The 18,162-nt window shown below is 38.6% G+C and overlaps 1 protein-coding gene across 4 annotated transcripts in view; it reads left to right on the top strand.

The window, feature by feature from the left end:
- The window catches only part of TCF20 (transcription factor 20), a 167,133-nt gene that overhangs the window by 105,742 nt on the left and 43,229 nt on the right, over window positions 1-18,162 (top strand). For 2 of the 4 annotated variants that reach the window (XM_032220892.1, XM_032220889.1), the window contains exon 1: window positions 17,165-17,344. The exons of the other annotated variants lie outside the window; for them this stretch is intronic. The gene's annotated coding sequence lies outside the window, so the exon portion shown is untranslated. Of the gene's footprint in view, window positions 1-17,164; window positions 17,345-18,162 lie in introns of those variants that run through there. 4 annotated transcript variants of the gene reach the window in all.

Raw genomic sequence — 18,162 nt, 5'->3', positions numbered from 1 at the left:
ACTGGGTATTTGGGTGAATGAAAAAAGTAAGATACATAGCAGCCAAATTGGAGGTGGAGACTTTGCTGACATGTGGCACAGTTTTTGTTTGATTAAATATCTTCCCATAGGGAATGAAAAGAAAGCCAGAGTAGCAGGGAGACTATTCTTTAGGGCCTCTCCTGTTATTATGTCTATGCTGGAAGGCCAGAAAGGAGAGTCAACCATTTCCTATCTAAATTGGATTGCATGTCAGATTGTGATTAAGTTGAGATAATTTAAAGTAAATAACATGGACTGTAATTAAAGAAGTCTACTTTGATCATAGTCCGAGTGGAGAGCCAGGCTCAGATGATATGTTAAGACAGACCAAATGGCTTTGCATGTTGTGAGACCACACTAATTGATACTTCACCTTAATCCGATGGCTTCTATTCACTGAATAGCAGTGAAGTTAATTGAAGGGCATTTGTAAGAAAACAGGTGATATTTAAAAATATGCTAAAATGAAAAAGCTAATTGAAGGATTGATGACAATCCAGGCATTCTGCTGAGCTTTTTTAAACTGACAGAAAATGAGAGAGGAAGTCTTTAGATTACTGTTTAATAGTCCTCTTTTTTAAAGTCTATGTATGTGTATTTGGAAAAAACTTGCAACCCCGCCAACCCCTCTCCCACATACTGCCTTCCTTTCTCTGTCCTCCCCTCTTAATATGTGTACATTTTCTCTTCTTGCACTGAAAGTTTATACTAAGTGATATGACCTTCTGTTCTATAGTGCTGGCTTCTGCACTTCCCCCAAAGCTGCTGCGTTACATTTAGTGTGACAGAAGGCAACATGTCTTAAATTAACAAGAAATAATTACCTTAATTTAGCTTTTCTTCTTGCTTGTACCATGTGTACTTGAAAAAGTGTACACCACTCAAGGATTAAGTGCTGCCCTTAGCCTGAAATAATTTATACACCCATGTTCTATAGAGCTATTAAATATTTGTGGGAAATGCTGTTGTCTATATTTTCCTCTTAGCATCAGTGTCACTTGCTTGCTAGCCAATACAAGAATGTCACTTCGTAAATAGCAAGTTGAAGCCGTTTGCTTTTTTATTTTCCTTGGCTCAGTTCTTCTACCTCTTCTGTTGAGGACAAATCTCTTTGCAGCCTTTTTTAATGGTAACACACATTCCACAGATAGACCTGAGCTTTGGAATTCAGAACCCTGGTATGTATATGACTTTTAGCCCTCCTAGTAGCAGCAGATTGGTTTTCATGTATCTTTGACCTTCAAAATAAAGCAGCCCCTTTTATTGTCATTTATATGCTCTGTGCACAGTAACAGCAATTGTTACAGCAACTATTCTAATATATTCTGCTGATTTTAATACCTTCTCCAATTCTCTCCCTTTGTCCAATTCTTCCTACCCCTCAACGTTTACTGATGTTGACTGCTAATCTAGGCTTACTCTTGAAGATGGGAGGAGACAAACTGTCACAGTAAAATGTTTTTCTTAATTATGATGACTTTGGGAGTTTTTCACCCTATTTTTCCTTAATCCATTTTAAATTAGTTTTTTTCATAATTAAATTTGTTTCTAGTGTGTATGTGCAAACATGTTTTGTGTGTTTTATTTATATTGACATATTTTGCTAGCATTTCTTCTTGTGATCCTTTGTTACTCTTGCAGATATGTGTTTGAATAAGAGCCTTTTCCTCCTCCCCTTTCTTTTTTTAAAAAATCCTCCCTGCTCCATCCTGCAGTGAAGTCACAATCCAGTGTTTGTAGACTTCATGTGATGTCACAGAATCAGTCTTGTGACTTCACTTGCAGTCTCAAACAGAAGGTGCAAGACGGTTTAGAAGAGAGGGGAGAAGAAAAAAAAGCACCTCTTCCCTTGCCCTCACTCTCTTCGTTGTAAATCCAGTAGCTGAGATAAATCGGGTGGGGAGAAGCAGCAGGAAAAACAGCCGAGAATGATGTCTGAAAACAGGTACAGTAGAACTGCCTTTACGTTCGGCTTCTGGTTGGAAGTTCCAGTTGCCCCGCAGAGGCCAGATTTTGCAGACCATGCGCACGTGGGGGAGGCGGTGGTGCTGCTGGGGGTAATGTGTGTGTGTGCGCGCGTGTCACCCAGTGACGCTCTGGCTGCACGGTGCCATCGGCTGTAGTGTGTTTGTGTGTGTGAGAGAGAGAGAGAAGAGAGTGCGCGCAGGGGGAAGGAGGCAGTGAGCGATGGCAGGCGAGCGAGCCGCTTTAGACCATTTCTCAGAAGCAGGCAGCTGGCGTCCTATTGGGCTGGCCGCGACGAGCCTCCTCCTTGTCCGTTTCAAAAGGCCGCAGCTGCTCGCTGCAGTCTGTCTTGCGGCTTTGCGCATGTGACACAAATGGGTTATTGCGCTTGGGCGCCTCTTAGGTGGATGTCGTATTTTCTGTTTTACTTTTGCTTTGCAGGCTACTTAGGGCCGGGGTGGCAGCAATTTGCCCAGAGCAAAGAGAGCACAGGGCAAGAGAGGGGTCGTATTCTTCAAGCCTTCGGCTTTGGGGAGAGGGGTTGACGATTGGGGGTGGGGGGGTTGATTCTTTGGCGTGATAGGGGAAAAAAAAAACCACCCACATCTCGTTCTCCATCTTTTGACTGACGACATCATAATAGCAATGCGGATGCATTAGCAGCAATAACCGCCGCCGCCAAAGCAACATTCGGTTTCCCTCCCCTGCCGGCGGGTGCGTTTGCCTAAGCTTTCGCCGCCCCTCCTTTTTCCTCGTTTTAGCTCCCTTTTTTGTCATTTGTAACAAGATGTTTGGTTTTGCAGGGGTAGCAAATGGGTGGCTTCTCCTGAGCGTTCCGGTATAATCTGGCTCGTATAAGAGAATCAAACTAGAGGCGTTTAAGCGACACAGCAAAGGGGGGGAGGAGTGTTGTTTCTTTTTGGGCTACCCAGAACCGTCATTTTCTATTTCCATTTTGTGCTTTGCTTCAGAAAGACAGAGAGGAAGCACAAGGCGGAAGGATGCGCAACGTTCTTTTATCTGTCCGCATTTGTTAAATGCATGGCTCCGAAGGAGGGAGGATTTAAAGGGTAGTATTTTAAGTGAAAGGTGCTCTCCTGAATTGGACCCTGCCCTTCTCTTCCCATCTAAGAAGGCGTTTACTGATAAAAAAAAATAGTCGTCTTGCTTCCTTTTCAAAATATTCCCATTGATTATTGGATATTGATTGAATATTTTGTGCTTTACCATCATAATATCCAGAACGTCCTTTTGTTTGCTTCCTGGTAACAGGCCAAAAATGTAAAAAAATAAAATAAAAAATAGGGTAGGAGCAGCTGGGATGTCTTTGGTCTTAACTAGATTGAAGTGAGATCCCCCAGGATAATTGATTTTTCACGGTCCTTTTACTCTTTCACTTATTCTTCCTTTAATATTTTCTGCGATTTTGCTAGTGTATTGAATGAAGATTGATGCAGAAAGGCCACCATTGACCTGATTTTTAAGGCAAATAATATTCATTGCAAAACCTTAACTCCAGATAATAGTATTAATAATAGTGGATCACAAACAGAGGTCCTATGTGCCTCTTGCCTGGAAGTTACTTCCAAACGGAGTCTAATTTTAGTTCCAAATGTATGAATGACAAGCAAAAGGCATTGTAGGGTAATGAAAACAGTGATTCTGAATTATGGGTCGTCTGACTATTTTAGTCCAAAAATGGAGCCATCGTAATATAGTACTTGATGCTATCATAAGTCAGTGCATTGTTGTCTGAATCTTTCTGCATCCTTGCAGCAGAAAGATGGAGATGCAAGTTTTCTATGATAGTGTATATTGTAACTTAAATGTTATTTATCCTTTCAGACTTTAAACATCTCCCACTAGAAACCCTTAAAGAGCCTGGTCCTTCTCACACATGCGCACTGTGCTAAGTATGGACTCTAGATCAGTGTTTCTCAACCTTGGCCACTTGAAGATGTCTGGACTTCAACTCCCAGAATTCCCCAGCCAGCATTCGCTGGCTGGGGAATTCTGGGAGTTGAAGTCCAAACATCTTCAAGTAACCAAGGTTGAGAAACACTGCTCTAGATAATGAATTGGAGAATTCTAACCAGGATTACTTGCTTACAAAATATATCATATTTGTCCCACAATAGCTTGCATTGTGCCTATGTTGTAATCTGGTTTAGGTGCTAATAAAGACTTTAAAATTGTTCCATTTTAAAACATTTTAGGTGAGTTTAATGCTTTTAGAGTTTTCTACTTTTATTTTTATTTTATTGTATTTTATTTTAATTTCTGGTTTTTACTCTTGCCATATGCTGTTTGTATTAGTTTTCCTTTCTATTATATTTTTTATAGTTTTGCACTTCATATTTTAATTGATTGTATAATGCCGACCCAATTTCAGTTGGTAGGTAATATAAAATGCACGGGAAATATAAACTGAGATCAAACACTACTGCTTACTAGGATTGGTGATGTTACCTACTTTGGGTAATTGAAGGTCTGCAAGGAGAAAAAAAACAAGATCCCAGAGCACCAAGGATTTCTCATTCCCATGAAGCCTGGCTTTCTCCTTCCCCCCATTCTACTATACCCAAGCAGATGCATTAAATAATGTATCTAAAATATATCCAACAAAGAAAATGTATTAATTTTCTATATTGGATTTACAAAAGAAATGGTTAAAAGTTTTAAGAATTTTGTCTGAAGGGGCAAAGTGAAAAGAAATTAAGTTCTAGGACATTATTTGAAAGACTAACTTTCAATATTGTTAGGAAGGAATATAAGATTGGTTTATTTGATCATAGACGTAATGGAGTTTGCTGACATCAGGACTGAAATGACAAAGCTTTAATGATTTGTGTATAGATAAGGGATGGGATATAGGAAGAGTGCATAATTTGTTGCATTTTAAGAGAAAGTAATAAGTTACTAAAATGTTTATACTTGTAATGAAGAGGGAAGTTATTTATGTCTTTTGTTTTTCTTTACTATATTATTTACTTCTTTTTTTTCTTTTCTGTACCTTGTATGTTTTCTTTTTAGTCTTCTATTTTGTATTTGTATTGTTGTAATGGTAATGTAATGATAATAAAATTACTATTAAAAAGTTCTAGTAGATTAGTTAGAACCTTCCCATAATGCAGCCATATTGAGTATATCAGAGCAAAGCCTGGGTCTCCAAATCTTTTTATAACAGTTTTCACTTTATTTCCCATGACAAATCTTAAACTGACAGCCCTGCAATTTCCTGGATCTTCCTGTGAGCCATTCTTAAATGGGAGTTATACCTGTCATCCACCAGTCTTCAGTTTCAAAGGCTGAATAGAGGCAGACTACCTACCATATTTTTCGGAGTATAAGATGCACCAGAGTATAAGACACACCAAAGTTTTGAAGAGGCAAATTTTAAAAAAAGTAGGTAGGTAGATAGATAGGGAGGGAGGGAGAGAAATAGAGCGAGATGGAAAGATAGAGAAATACAGTAGGTAGGTAGGGGGGGAGAGAGAGAGAAAGATAGATAGATAGATAGATAGATAGATAGATAGATAGATAGATAGATAGATAGATGATAGATAGATAGATAGATAGATAGATAGATAGATAGATAGATAGATAGATAGATAGATACAGTAGATAGGGAGGGAGGGGGATAGAGAAATAGAAATACAGTAGATAGGGAGAGAGAGAGTAGGTTGGTAGGTAGAGGGATAGAGAGAAATAGAAAGAGAAATACAGTAGGTAGGGAGAGATAGGTAGGTAGGTAAAGGGATATAGAAATAGAGATGGAGAGATAGAAATACAGTAGGTAGGTAGGGGAGAGAGAGAGAAATACAGAATAGGGAGGGAGAGGGTAGGTAGGTAGGTAGAGGGATCGAGAGATAGAAATGCAGTAAATAGGGAGAGAGAGAATAGGTAGGTTGGTAGGTAGAGGGATAGAGAGAGATAAATAGAGAAATACAGATAGGGAGAGAGAGAGTAGGTAGGTTGGTAAGTAGGTAGAGGGAGAGAGAGAAATACAGTAGATAGGTAGGGAGAGAGGGAGTAAGTAGGTAGGTAGATGGAGAGAGAGAGAGAGAGAGAAATACAGTAGGTAGGTAGGGAGAGAGAGAGTAGGTAGGTTTCCAGGTGTATTTATCCATGTGCTGGAGAAGGAAATTGCTGACAATCTGCAGCACCTAAGATTGTTTCTGCTGGCACAGCACTTGATCAATGTAATTCTCATCAATCAAAGAGCTTTCCAAAAGGGAAAAAAAGTTTTTGCACTCTGCAAACCTCCCCAAAATGGCCACTTTTTCGTGAAACCGGGCCCAGTTTTTTTCTAAAAAAAGGCATGAATAGCCTTGGGAGGGCTCCTGGGGGGTGGGGGGCAAAAACATGAAAAAAATGGCCCGGTTTATGAGAAAATGGGTCCGTTTTTTGTCTAAAAATTGCATGCATAGTAGTAGGAGACTTGCAGGGTGCTCCTGGGGGGTGGGGGGCCAAAAATGAGCAAAAAACGGCCCGTTTTTTGAGAAAACAGGTCTGTTTTTTTGTCAAAAAATAGCATGCATAGCCTTATGGAGACTTATAGAGTGCTGCTGGAAGGGGGGCAATAAATGGCCCGTTTTTTGCTCATTTCTGCCCTCTCCAGCCCCCAGGAGCTCTCTGAAAGCCTCCTACAAGCTATGCACGGCCATTTTGATGAAGGGGTGGAGTTTTGGGAGGCAAAAAATGCTGTATTCAGTGTATAAGACGCACCCAGAGTTTCAGCCACTTTTTTGAGGAAAAAAGGTCCATCTTATACTCCGAAAAATACAGTAATTATCTATTCTAGTTAGGAGATACACAATCTGATGGCTGGATGCCACCAGGACCTGGTGATTGGTTGAGGTCCAGTTTTCTCAATAAGATCTAGTACTACTACTCTTGTCACCATTATATGGCTTGGGGATCTGCCCCAATTTTTCTCCTGTGAAGACAGAAACAAGGAAATTGTTCAGCTTCTCTGCAGTTTCCATTTCTCCTTTTAACATACCCTTGATTCCTTCTTCCAGAAGACCAATGATCTCCCTGGCTAGTTTCCTGCTTCTAATGTATTTGAAGAATCTTTTATTATCCATCTTCATAGTCTGGATAATATGCTCCTTGGATTTATTTATTTTTTTTGCCTCCTTACTGACTGTGCATTTATTTGGCCAGAGTTTGTTTCCTTTTGCGTTAATTAGACCAGGCTTTCTACTTTCTTAACTGTATATGGTCAGTCATTCAAGTCACGATTGTCCCAAAGGTGCTTTTCAAAAGATAACTGGACTTTCTTGGTTTTTTTCCTTGAAAACATTTCACTTCTCATACAAGAAGCTTCTTTAGTTCTCAGCTTTTTGGATGAGGTGAAACATTTTCAAGGAAAAAACCAAGAAAGTTCATTTGCCTTTTAAAAAGCACCTTTGCCACACTTGCTTAATGCTTTCTTGGCCCTAACAGCTTCTTCTACAACGCTGGTAAACCATGCAGACCTCTTCTTGGACTTTTGAGTCATTTTCCTAAAAGATTTTTTAAAAGCCTCTATTATTGATGGTTTTAAACCACAGCAAAAGTTATTATGGAATGAGCTTGCACTTTCAACCTTTCCTTTGATTTTCTTTTTCACTAGTCCTGATATTGAGAAGTTCCCTTTTTTGAAGTCAAATAATAATTACGCGGAACTTGTGTATATTGCTTCTTTGTATATTAATTTTATTGCATCATGGTTACTTTTCCCAGTTGGATGGACTACATATAAATATCCTATAACCAAATGGTCCAGTGCAGTCATTTATAGTATCTTTAGAATTTTACTTGTCATGCATATTCACCCAGTCAATATGTGGGTAAATGAAATCTCCAAAATTACAAGTCATGCTTTTTGGGATTCCTCTCCGAAATCCAGATCTTATTGAGCATCTTGGTTAGGGGACAATCATATACTCTGAGTGTACAATTAGCCTATTTTTCTGACTTGATGTTTCTACTCAGAGCATTTCCACAATTGGCCTGCACTAAGGAATTACATAGCTTTCAAACTAGTGGTTGAATTTCTCCAACAGACCAAGCCAAAATCAAACAAGCTTAATGGCACAATGTATGAACTCGTCTTCCCTTTAATTAATCATATGGGAAAGTAGAAAGAAGTTTGGAGTTCTCTTCCCAGTAATAAACATTTTAACTGTTAAAAAAAATGCTTTGCTCTTGAAGGCCCAATTAAACAGTAGCATTTTGAGTTCCTAGCTATTGTAATAGAGTTTCAGAACAGTATTGTATCACTTTAAGTGCATGTTGAAAACAGCTAGGCCTTTTCCACAATGTTAGGAAGCTTTGTTAGGAAGCAAAATGTTTCAGTTAATATAAATTCTATGACTACACCTGTTCTACATGATAGATGTATATTTAGTCACAACCTACCCCATTTGAGACAATGGAGATGAGAAGGTTGAAAAAAACTCATGAGTTACCTGTTTATTTTATTAGGAGATTTTAAATCTTAAAGTTCAGTTACTTTTTTAAGGGATGGAGCTCTTCTTCAGAGCCATACTAATGTATTTTTCTCCCAACCTCTAAGTCAGAAAGAGAGCATAGCCACAAAAACTGTGCTGCCCCCATAGTCTAGTATTGTATACATGTAATTCTCAACTTACAACCATATTGGAGCCTGCCCACCACAGGTGTAAAACTGATCACCCACACAACTAATACAATCTTATGATTATTTTTGTAGTAATAATTGAGAAAACCCCATGGTCACTATGGGCCAGTTTTGCAAAAAAAAAAAAACCCACCTCAAAGTAAATGCTGGTTTTCAGCAAAAAGATTAAAAAACAGGTTCATGTCACTTTTGAGATGCTGCAAACGGCTGTAAATAAGGAGTGGCTGCCAAATGTCCAAACTGCAGTCACGTGACTGTACAGGGATGACCATCAGAACTTCAGAATTAAGTTGAAGGTACCCACAGGACCTCCAGGGAGTCATTTCAAAGCAACTAGACATAAGTTGAGGACTTCCCATACTTAAGCAATAGAGCCAGGGAGTGTTTGTGCCTTCAAACTAATGGGGGGAGGGTGAGATGATGTTTCAGGGCAGCAATTAGGTGATTCCGTTATTTTTTTCCCGAGCATACCCAATGTTTCCTACCATTAGGAAAATTGGCATCAATCACTTTCCTAGAGGTGGACAGGCAGGACAGCCAAATTATTTTAGTTAGTCCTCATTTTTATTAACTACTCGATGTCTCGATGGCTACCAATCACATATGAGATCATTCGTTTATGAAAATTTCATAACTACTGCCTTTAGCAGGCATTTGGATTATAGGTGGGCCTTGGCTTTTAATAGGTTACTTAATTGCAGCTTTAAGTTACAGCAGACCACCTTAAAGCTACTTACCACCCAGTCTTGAATTTATGGTTGCTGCACCAGTACCACCACATTCATTTGCTCTTACAGCTGACTGTAGGGATGCTGTAGCACCTCCCTGCATTTATCCCCCCCACCAGGGACTGGTTCTCTGCAGACCTTAGGCATGATTCCAAACCCTACGAGGTCCCACACACTCCTCACTTAATTTTTGAAGACGACTGAAGCCTTCCATAGCACTGAAATGGGTTGCTTTACCACTTTGCTGTATGGTGAGCTTGTGGAATTGCACCGTGCAGCTCAGGGACAGGCTGCTCCATTTTACTGTCTTAATGTGGTTTACACAGCACTGGAAAAACTTTCTACAGCTTTTGGAAGCTTTCCTTGTGCTGTGCAACCTCCAGTTTATGACCCTCATGTTCATTTAACAATTACATTGTGGGGAGAGCAGGAATGAGAAGTTTGTTAAGTGAGACAGTTCACTTAAGAGCCATTGTGACATATGACCAATGGTCAGGCTCAATTACAGTTGTATCTTGAGGACTACTTGCACTTGCAGCATCCCTGTCCATTCTCTTACTCAAGAAGATGCACTGCAGAGAGTCCTATAGGAGAAAGAAAAGTACACAATTTTCCCTTTTGCAGGGCTTTTTCTTCTCCTTTCCTTTAAAACTGTGTATGCTGGGACCCTTCACAGAATGCCAAGAGCAACTTGAAAGAGAGTTCCAGATGATATCCTTCCCTGTTTCTGAGTGCAAAATATGTTTCCAGAAGTATGGCATTGCAGCTGTAGTGTGTCCTAATATGAGCAAGTGGCCGGTCTCCCTTTCCACTTGGGTTGCAATATGCTTTTGATTTAGTATGTGTGAGTGTGTGTCTGTATGTGTTCAGGACTCCTATTGTTGTACTTTGTGGGCATACAAGCCTTGACTGCAGAAAATTAATCTGAATGATCTCTAGATGGCAGCATTTATTAAATTTAATAGGACGATTGATCTCTTGAAAGACTGACACTCCTAGTTCTGCCGCAAAAATAGATGATTGTCATACTTATGTCAAACAGCATCCTTTTCCCCCCTCCCCAGTTTGCCTGGATGATCAGAACAGTTGATTTGAAATACAAAGCAGAAAAGACTGAATCAGAATGCTATTCTGTTTTATGTTTCTTTCTTTGCTTCTTCCTAAAACATGCTTCCCCTAAAACCCTGTTTGTTAGAGTGCCTTCTCTTTCTTTCCTTCATTATACATACATATATGCATGTATGCCCCACATATTTTTCCAATTTACATTCTCCTTAGCAATATTCACATCTGTATGCGTGAGCGGCTATGTGCACACACACCTTATAATGTACACATGCACAAATAACAGACTTCTTGATTGACAGATCTATTGATTTCCTAAGATTTTGATATTCCAGTTAACAAAAATAAAAAAATGAGCTTCATTTCTAAAACTCCTTTTGAAGGCTCCCCCCCCCCCCCCCAACTATTGTGGCTGAAAAATCTACATGTTGATATTATTTTTGAGGTGAGGAACTTTAAGAAATTGTTATGTAGGTTCTGAAATGTTTTTTGTTAATTCTGAGGAGAAAAGGTATATTTGCAACATTTCCCTAAGCAGCCTGGGTTTTGTTTTGTTTTTTTTGAGTGGAGAATCACATGACATTTGAGTGAAATTCTACAAGTCATATTAGAAAATGTATGGACTAAGCCAAAGTAAATTAATTAAAATTGCAAAGATTAAATTAATTTGTTCTCTAAGTAACAGTTGATTAAAAATTAACATATAGAGGAATTCTAGAGGCTGAACTTGAGGAATGAAGTTATATAGATCTGAGGTCTATTTAGAAAACTTTTCTCTTTCCCAATTATCTAACCATTTCAGATAGTCCTTGACTTACAACAGTCATTTAATGACCATTCAAAGTTACAAAAGCACTGAAAAAAGTGATTTATGACTTTTGAGATCCAAGTTGCCAAAGTGTCCAGGGAGTTAATATGTATTTGGTTCCATACTGTGGTAACTTTAATGTGTGTGGGGGAGGGAGGTGCCTCCAGCCATAAAGAGGTGATAATAATGTCTCTTCTCAAGAGGCTGAATTTAGACCATTTTAGGTAACTATTGCCCTGTGTTCAATTTTCTCCCTTTGGGGAACATTGTTGAGAAAGTAACTGGAGGGCACTACAGAGAATGTTGGAGGTAGCAGATTACCTGGGTCCATTTCAGGCAGGTATTTAGTACAAATAAGTCCTGGTTTTGCTTGTAGATAAACTATGGTAGAGTCAGGATGGAGGTGGTGCATCTTGATCTCAATGGCTTTTGCTTTTCATACTATCGACCATGGTATCCATCTGAAACAGCTTCTGGAGTTGGGAATAGGAGGCACTGTTTTACAGTGATTGACTTCTTTCAGGACCAGTTCCAGTTGTATTGGTTTGGGGAGAGGTCATTCCTTAGCCCCCTTCTGTGTGGTGCCATAGAATTCAACTCTGTCCCCTTCTATTCAACATCTACATTAAACTGATGGATGAAATCAATGGCTCAGCTAATGTAATGCATATTACATGAGGTTGACCTTGGAGACCACTTGGAAGCTTCAACTGGTGCAGGCAGGCAGTTATGGGCATACTTTGTATGTCCATGTGATACCTCTGCTCTCAGAGCTGATTTTAGCCTTACAAGGTACTCCAGACAAAGAGCATAACCAGGAATACTAGCTCTATCTTAATTGTAAGGTTACATTAAAAGAATCTTATAAGTCTGAAGATACACCCGCCCCAATCCTTCACTTTTACTATCCCAAAAATAAGGCAGGGCCCTTTCATACCTTAACTGTTCTCCCAGACCTTCGTGTAGGATGGTTGGTGCTCCTTTGATGAATGTTAGTTGCTGGTAAGATATTTTGGAGTTTGCCATTTTTCTCTTCTTTTTTCTTGAGTCTGGTTTGCTGGCTGTTGTTTCTCTATTTTTTAAAATATTTGGTGTGTTGTGAGCTACTCAGATTCAGGAGTTGGGCAAACTTTATGTTCTTACTTTTGGTATGACATCTAGATAAGAATTTTTAATTATAATCCTAGTTTATAAATGGAATTTCCCCATGTGGATGCTATATTTGATCATATACTAACTAAAATTCAGACTCATGCTAAAAGGCAACTAAATGACTACAGTAGGCTTTTATTATTGAAAAACATATATACCCATAGTTATTTCTAGTTTGTGCCCTTCAAATATTGCCTGTAAAATGTCCACCCTTTAAGCAGAACTTTAAATATCAGTAATATAAACACTTCCTTTATTATGTATTCCAAATACATCCAAATGATCAGCTAATCCTTCAGAATATAATTATACAGCTATTTCCAAATAGCATGTTATGAGATACTACTTCTATACTGCCAGTGTATCTTATAAGGCAGACTAACAAAAGCTTTTAAAATCTAATAATAGATTGGCTTTAAATAATGGAAAGAGCTCTATTAGAGGATCCTGCTATTATTATTTTATCTGATGTAGCTGATAATCCATATTTTCATGCTGTAAAACACTTCAGTTCATGAATCAACAGTTCAAATTACTTTTTAAAAAAACTAGTTGTGTTTTCTCCCATAATCGGTTGACAATATTAGTTGTATCTCTGAACCACTGGCTTAAATCGCACATAAATGGTTCAATTCTTGCCCAATTTATATAATTCACATTTCAATTATCAAACTAACTTGGGGGGGGGGGGTGTTACATTTAAGTATAGGATGAATATGGGACCCAGGAAGAGAGCCTTTTTTTTACATGGCACCTTCCATCTGAAACATCAGTTCCCCCAGAGTTTATATTTGCTCTGATCCTTCTGCCTTTCATAAGGCCTGGTGTCCCAAATGTGTGGTTAAGTGCTTATCATGTGTTAATTATGTATTAGATTTTTTTTTTAATCTGGACTGCCATATATGTTATTTACTGTTTTATTGTAAAACACAATGTTTCATTTTAAATCATTGTTAGCTGCCCAGAGTCTGGCATTTGAGATGGACTTACATTCACTCTATAAACTAAATGAGAAAATCTAGAGAGAGCGAGAGACATAGAGAGAGAGAAATAGAGAGAAATAGAGAGAGAAAGAGAGATGCACTTAACATCAATAACTTCACTTTTGTTACAGGCCCTGATTATGGAACAAGGCAGTACCTACCCTTGTTACAGTTTAGCAGAGTCCTGACTTACTACCACAGTTGAGCCCAAAATTTACGTTCCTCAGTGAAACATTTGTTAAGTGCCTTTGCCCATTTTACAACTTTTCTTGCCACTGTTGTTAAGTGACTCATTGCAATTGTTAAGTAAGTAACATAGCTATTAAGTGAATCTGGCTTCCCTGTTGACTTTGCTTGTCGGAAGATCACAAAAGCTGATCCCATGAACTCAGGACACTGCAACCATCATAAATATGAACCAGCTGCCAAGCATCTGAATTTTGATTATGTGACCATGAGGATGCTGCAATGGTCTTGTGTGAAAAATGGTCATACGTCACTTTTTTCAGTGCCATTGTAACTTTGAACAGTCACTGAATGAACTGTTGTAAGTCAAGGACTTAGGACTACCTGTACTCATTTTATTCATACCTTTAGAGTTTTTAATAATTTATATTTGTAGGTTGCATGGGTCATTAATAAAAATGATTGGCATATAGCTTTTTAAAATAAGTAGAATAATTTATTGTAGGTGTGAATGGAAATATTATTACAATTTTTTTTTTGCTTTAAGTAGTTCCAATGTATTATTTACATCATTTGATTTTTTTAGAAATTAGAATACTACCAGTCTTCGCAGATTGCTATTCAGTTCTGGTATGATTTCAGGAGAAAGCTGATTGTTCAGCTGCTAAAAATTTCTCACAAGAGATAATTTATTCTTTTCCCTGTTCCTCACTGAATGAAATAAACATGAAGTCTGGTAGCACCTTTAAGACTAACCAAGTTTATTAAGTCATAAGCTAGTGTGAACTACTTCTCAGTTTGTGTTTATTTTCTTGTCACAGATTGACAAAACCTTTTCCCCAATCTCCCTGATGGAGTTACTCTGCTCTAAAATTATATTTAAATTAACCGTGACTTGATTATGCTTCTTTTTTTTTAAAAAAAAGTTTAAATCTCCAAAACAATGTTTGCATAAAAATATTTCCATAAAACATACTGTAATTGAGCACACTTTTAAAAGAGGAAATATAAAAAGAGGAGGTAGTCACAATAGTAGCATTTTTCTATACTGCCAACTAGGGATGCTTCTAATGATTTAGATAATGGAGATTTATTGAGTTACTGCCCTCTTCTGCCATGCTGGGGACAGTTTTTGCCAGCTAACTATAAATCTTGGGTGAAAAAATATTGCTGTTCTGGCATCTGTTGGAGAAGAGAAAGATTCTCATTTCAACTTGTGATGCTTCTGTTGTTATTGTTCAAGGATAGCCAGTATCTAGTGGTATTTGTTACCTTAATACAAATCATGTGATTTAAGAAGAAAGGAAATTAGGAAGTATAGTGTTTTGTAATACACCTCTCCTCTATGTGAAATTACTAAGACACTACTGGATAAAGTAATATTTTATTGTTTTATAACCCTTACATTCTGACAAGTTACAAATGACTTGCAGTTTTTCTTCAAGCTAAACTTACTCATAATAAACACATTCCCGGAAACATATTTTTTTCCCCAGAAACAAATTCCTAAAACAAAGCTTAAAGAACTAAAACTTGCAGAAAACAAAACCTTCAGAGCATATTTACTATAATTTACCACATACATGTATTAGGTTGTGATTAATCTTTAAGTGTTGATCCCCTATATTATTGTTATTGAGTAATCCAAATTCATGAACAGGGCCTAGACAGATATTACTAGATCTCCTGTTCTTAAGAAAATTCTGATTTCATTCTTCTTTTGGAGATATTTGGATTAATTATACTAACAATTATTATTCTGTATAATCATATTTATCATGGTTTTAGTACATGTTTTGGGGAATGTATTATATGAACTAAGTTATTAGCAAACCAAATATCTCAAGAATTTAAGATGTTGATGTATTAGGCCCGTTTTTCCATTTGTGCTGTTTAAACAAAAGCATCTATAACAGAGGTATGAAATTTGCAGCCCGTGAGCCGGATTCATCACACACTGGCCACCCCCACCCCTGATTTAGCGAAGGAGGGGAAAGTCATAATATGACATGCCATCGCGAGTTTGACACTCCTGCTCTATAACATATGCAGTGTACTCTGAATAATTCTAGGATTAGGATACAAATATAAAAAATGGAATAAAAATTCTGATGGTAAAATGTTTTCTGCAGTATTTGCTTAAACAGTGGAATGAAAGGCTGGCTTTGTCTCAGTAAAATTCCTTTATCTTCTCAAAATAGGACTTAAGCAAAATGTATTTTTATGATGGGTACTGTAATACAGATAGTCCTCACTTAATGACCAATCACTTAACTATGGTTTGAGATTATAGCAGACTCTCAGAAGGTATTTATGACCCCGTTCTGGAGTGCCAACAGAGAGACACAACCCCATGTACAGTCACATGACTGCACTTTGGATGCTTAGCAACTGGCTCTCTTTTACAGCCAATTGACACATTTCATGGTCTTCTGACAATTTACATTTCCAGCAAAAAATGCTCATAGGAATGCATTGACTGACTTAATGACCATGGTGTTCATCTAATGATTGGCACATTCTCTTGACCATGTGACATTTACTACTACTACAAAACAGATCGTAAAATCAGGTCACATGGGTGCCTCAACTTATGACCATCATGACTTACAATGGAAAGTCCAGTCTAACCAATTTCGTTGTATTTAAGTACAATGACAATAAAGATTATACTTATACTATGGTCCTCAGTCAATGACTAACTCTATGTACTCTTATCTGCCAAAAAGATGTTATCTGATTTCTTTTCATGTTTAGCTACTGTATCATATATTCTTAACACTGGTCCTCTACAATTTGTACATCAACTTTCCAATTGAAAAGCTACCATTATGGACAAAGTTCAAACTTTGGATCTGAGGGAAGACAATACACTTATCAAGAATAACTAATGGTCACAATAAATGTTTGCATAAGAGAAACTTGGAAATATGAGTGGCCTCCAGGGACATGTCCCATTTCTGCACCAACCTTTTTCAGTGTAACTGACCAGTGTTACCTTTCATATTGACATATATGTTGGACTTGGCAAAAGATTACTGTAATACCTTATTTGGCTACTTACTTCAGAGGACATCCAACAGATCCCAAAGTTCACCTTCCTGGGGTTCCAAATATAGGTTGGAAGAACCACACATTTTAGTGCTCTATTCAAAACTTCTTGGTGGTGTGAAGTTATTGAGTAGGAAGTAACAATTTCAGCCATATAATTGCAACCCATACTTGCAGTTTCATTCTCCAAAGCCGCAGTTCAAAGTTTTGCTTTAAAGTAATTCTGCGCTGAATGGAAAATGAAACGCATTACACCGTTAATGTGTCCATAGAGGCGACAAAATGCCGTTTTCACAGAGTTTCCTCACAATCAACCACTAGTGTGCCGTAAACCTGCTTTCTCATTACCGACCGAGGGACGCTTAACCGGCGCTATCACTTTAAATACTTGAACTAGAGGGTGGTGCCCGCTGCTCATTTTTTTATGCGCTTTTGAGGGAGGGACGCACGGACGCACGCACGCTCCACCCGCATCGCCCGCTGTCTCGTACTCCTCCCTTTTGCGCGCGCTCTCTTGTCCCTTCGCCATTGGCCCACCTTGGTCAGCTGACCCTGTGTTATTTCCTGCGTGTGTGTCTCTGTGAGGGGAGAATGGAGAGACAAATCTTCGGTCTGTTACTGCGGAGCCGCTTCCGGACAGAAGCAGATCCCTGCTGCCCCACGCGCCACTGAAAAAAATCTTGTCCACTCCGCGCTCCCCTCTGTGGGGGGGAGCGGGGAGGAGAACGAGGCTTGGGTAATGACTTCCATACGTTTAAAGCCGTCCTGCGGGCCTTGATGGAAGGGGCGGGGTGGGAGAAGGAGACGGTGCCAGGCAGTTTCTGGGCCGCAGCATCGGGGTCTCCTTCCCCCAACCTGTGTAGGTGCCTGGGCCAGGAACGCGGGCTACTAAGAGAGGGGGCACCTAGAGTGGATCGGAAGTGGGGAGACGGCAGAAAGTCCTTTATTTCGGCTAAATCCGCCCCTCGGGAGTTCCTTTACAGACCTTTCAGTTCCCTGTCATACTTCCGTGCTTGTTTCCTTTCGTTATGTACACCTCGAGGAGAAGAAAGGGGTTTGAGGGGAAAGTATAATGAAGGGATTCAAAGGTTTGTTCTGGGAGGAAGAATAGTAAAATAGCATTTACTTCAGTAGTTGAGTCTCATTACTTTTCTTAATATTTTTTTCCCTAAGGTAGTAGCCCTAGTCTTATGCACCAGTTGTAAGTTAAGCACTTGTATGTACTTTTATAAAAATATTTGTGGATGTTTTTATAATGGTATTTACTGGTTATTATTTAAAAATACTAACTTCAAAAATAATTTACCCCTCACATTTAGTTGCCTCGATGAACCATTACAAACCACAGATCTGGGTTTTTTTTCATACCCATCTGCATTGTTTTAACTAATAATATATCTCATGACTTTTGACACTACCATCAATCTGCACAAGATGAGTGGAGTCATGTCAAAGATTTTAATGATTTAGTGTTGATACAGCAGAAAATATAGAGAGATGGATGGATGAGTTTTCATGAATGGCAAATAGCTTTTAGGTGGTAGATATATCCGT

Source organism: Thamnophis elegans, chromosome 7 (genome assembly GCF_009769535.1).
Source record: "Thamnophis elegans isolate rThaEle1 chromosome 7, rThaEle1.pri, whole genome shotgun sequence".
NCBI classification, from domain to species: Eukaryota; Metazoa; Chordata; class Lepidosauria; order Squamata; family Colubridae; genus Thamnophis; species Thamnophis elegans.
The sequence above is the reverse complement of the archived record's forward strand: the minus strand, read 5'-3'. Positions and strand labels throughout refer to the sequence as shown.